The sequence below is a fragment of the Schistocerca serialis genome, chromosome 10, assembly GCF_023864345.2.
Source record: "Schistocerca serialis cubense isolate TAMUIC-IGC-003099 chromosome 10, iqSchSeri2.2, whole genome shotgun sequence".
Taxonomy (NCBI): Eukaryota; Metazoa; Arthropoda; class Insecta; order Orthoptera; family Acrididae; genus Schistocerca; species Schistocerca serialis.
In genome coordinates, this window is record NC_064647.1 from 214,784,689 (window position 1) to 214,788,355 (window position 3,667).

Here is a 3,667-nt window from a genome sequence, read left to right on the forward strand (position 1 = left end):
CATAGGTGTCTGTGGTGTCCTTAACGTAAGTTACTTTCAGTTACATTAAGTGGTGTGTAAGCCTAGGGACCTATGAACTCAGCAGTTTGGTCCCATAGGAGCTTGCGACCACCAACATTACTTTGTAGAATTTGAAATTCTGTCTTGCTTGTTCTTAATAGTTAATGTTTGTGTATGTTTGTGTATGTTTTTGATCTTCAAATTGCGCTTTTCTGTGTTATCGTGTGAAATACTGTGACAATAATGGCGTGTGAAAAACGTAATACTAGGCTCCAAAGTAAACTGAGAAATGACAGTGAAGACGAAAGCAGTGTGTTAGCGCCGCAGAGTAATGAATTAACTAATGTTCAAAGTAGTAATTTGGTAATTGCGCATAGGGAAATGGAGCGGGCGGCAAACAATGGTGTAGACAGTGAAACAGGTAGTGAACAGGGAAGCGTTATCGATCGATTGGTCGGCAACAGCTCGCCTCAGGAATCGGGAATGACAGAACACAATATTGCAAATACTGCAGACTCAGGTTTTGGGTTCCCACCATTTTCTCAAATGAGTCAAGACACATTTTCCACTTGTCAAAATGTGAATGTTGCCGGTGCAACTTCACTGCCGAAAAGCACTGAGGAACATGTTTCAGACACCAGTGCATTGTTATTACAATTAATGCAACAAATGGGACAAAAGCTTGAAAAGTTAGACACAATGGAACAACACCAGAGACAAACACAGCAACAGTTAGACACAGTGGAACAAAATCTCAAAAAGTTAGACACAATGGAACAAAATCAGAGACAAACACAACAACAGCTTTAAAAGTTAGACTCATTGGAACGAACTCTTGAACAAACGCGTGATGATTTAACTACTGAGTTACATAACATTGAATCGAAATGTCAAAAAGTCTGTAATGACGTAAAAACTCAAATTTGTGAGCATTTTCAACCTATTTTTTCGCGGCATGAAAATGCATTACAGAATCACGAAGCAACCATAAAAGAACTGCAAATTATTGTTCATGAAAATCATGAGACCTTGCAAGCTAAATTTGACTCAGTTGCATCTACCGATTCGGTTACGCAACTTGCAAAAACTCAGGAAAACTTTAAGGACACAGTAGATACTCTGAAACTTGGTTCAGAAAAACACACTGAAGAAATAAGTACACTATCGGAGAAAGTAGCCGAACTTTCGGATCAGGTCACTAACTTATCTACAAAGGTAGATGATGATCTGAATGACACAAGACCCGTAGCCTTCACTGACACAGAAGAGTATGAACAAATAAGAAAATTCAAACAAAATCAGAATCAAATTAATACACAACACCAAAGAGAAATCCGGGAAGTACAAGATCAGCTGACACAGGTAATACAAGAATTACGTATTTCAGAGGACACTCGCGCTCCAACACGGAAAGAGGGACTTAGAAACACGGAAAAGCCGCAAAATAATAACACAGAGCATTTCGGAAGTTATGAAAGAAATTGGCAATGTGCACCGAATTTTGAGATGGAACGGCCGACACGACCTAACAATGACCGATATGCGACTCGCCGACATGATGATTTTGACTATAAGCTGTTTATTACTACACGTAAATTCAAAACATTTAAGAATTCTGGCAACGACATTCATCCACAAGCATGGCTCCATCAATTCTCTCATTGTTTTCCTCCCAACTGGTCGTTGGAACATAGATTAGAATTTATGTGTGGCTACTTAGAGAATGAACCAGCTGTAAGAATGCGATCGGTCATTCACGATTGCCACAGTGAAGGAGAATTTTACCATGCCTTCCTCTCAGCATATTGGTCTCAAGCCACACAAGACCGAGTAAAACATGGTATCATAATGATGAAACATTTCGAACAATCTGAATTCTCCAGTCTTGTGAAATATTTTGAAGACATGTTGCACAAGAATCAGTACCTGTCAAACCCATACAGCCCCTCAGATCTCATCCGCATTTGCTTAATCAAATTACCTGAACATTTACGACATATTATTTTGGCAGGACGTTGCAAAGACGACATTGAAGCATTTCAAGGACTCTTACAGGAATTAGAAATTGACACAGACAGTCGCGGGATGCGAAAACAGGAAAACAATCACTACAGGTCACATCCGTCACAATTCCGTGACGACAGAAGCAATAACTGGACACGACAAGCCTATTCTTACAACGCAAATCGTGACCAAAACAGACACCACCCATATGACAACCACTGGCAGAGTAATAATAGTTACAGAGAAAGATCGCATTTCCGTAGTAATGACGATCACAGAGACAATCAGAGAAACAGACAATATGGGAACCAGAACAATTATTATCAAGGGAGGCAGAATAACTTCAGACGCAACAGTCCGGCGCAGAGTTACGATTCAGGGAGAAATTCTCCACCACATGACCGACAAACAAGAAACTATGTAAAGTACCGACAAAACGACAGACGTGAATTTCATCAGAACTGTCGGGATTCTAACAGAGCTGGGCCCTCTCGGCAAGGTGAATTTGTAGAAGTTAGGTCTCCTAATCCCAATAACGACGCGCGCCAACAAAGGGACAGACAATGACTCGCACCGCAGGCAGCCGCTTGCGCCAGCTGGCTCAGAGAAAAATGACATAGACGCTAACCTTAAGAAAAGTTCCAGTATTGTTTAACGACGTATACCACACGATAATTGCGTTGAAGTTGAAACTCTGCGTACTAGGAAGAGTAAAGGTTTACACCGCATTTCACATGTAAAACCATTTATTGAGAGATAATCTGCTTTTTAGCTTAGTCTCTGGTATAAAACTTTTCACTTCACATTTCTAGTATGCTTTGTCAGACTTAGAATCTGTTAACATACAACAATGTTTGAAGTTAAATATCCAATCAAAAACCAAGAGAACTTATTTAAACAGAAATGACGAATGCATTGTTATAGTGAACAGACGCCGCAGTGTTGTTGTGTGTGTACATTCTTGCTTGTTAGTTGCACGATTATGGAACGACTATAAGGCTTACATACTTAGAACATTTCCCAGTACTGCTAATGAGATTTTAATGCAACATTTTGGTTGACCTGAAAATATATTCTGGATTTAAAGTACTTTCTGTGAGATACCAGATGACACAGTGTTAGTTTCTGTGACAGTTACACGATTTTATCACGACGCTACTAATGAGTGACAATTTACAATGTTGCTTTTGTAGTGTTTCTGTTTTATTTCTGCACAGTTTTTCTGTTTTATTCTGCAAAGTAAAACATGTTTTAGTAATAACTTTTGTGGTATAGCTACAATGAGATTGCCTTTTCCATAGCACAACAATATGTTACAGCACAGTACTTTCTTCATCATGGCAATAAGCGTAATAACTAAGATATCTATACATAAAGCATTTCACTTTTGTTTATCATGAGGTAAGTACATTGACTTCTGCAGAACTTAGCTTTCGGAGGACAATAAGTACGACACTTCCACAGAATTATCTTACAGCAAGACGCACATTTAGCGCTACAGGACACGCATTTGAGTGATTAATTTTCTACTTAAAACATTTATTTTTAAAGATATTTGAAGTACAATGATACAAAGGTTTTCAGTGATACATTTCATTTCATTGCTGTAATCTGTAACACCTGAGGGTATAATTACATTAATCCTCAGGGGGGTACACGCATA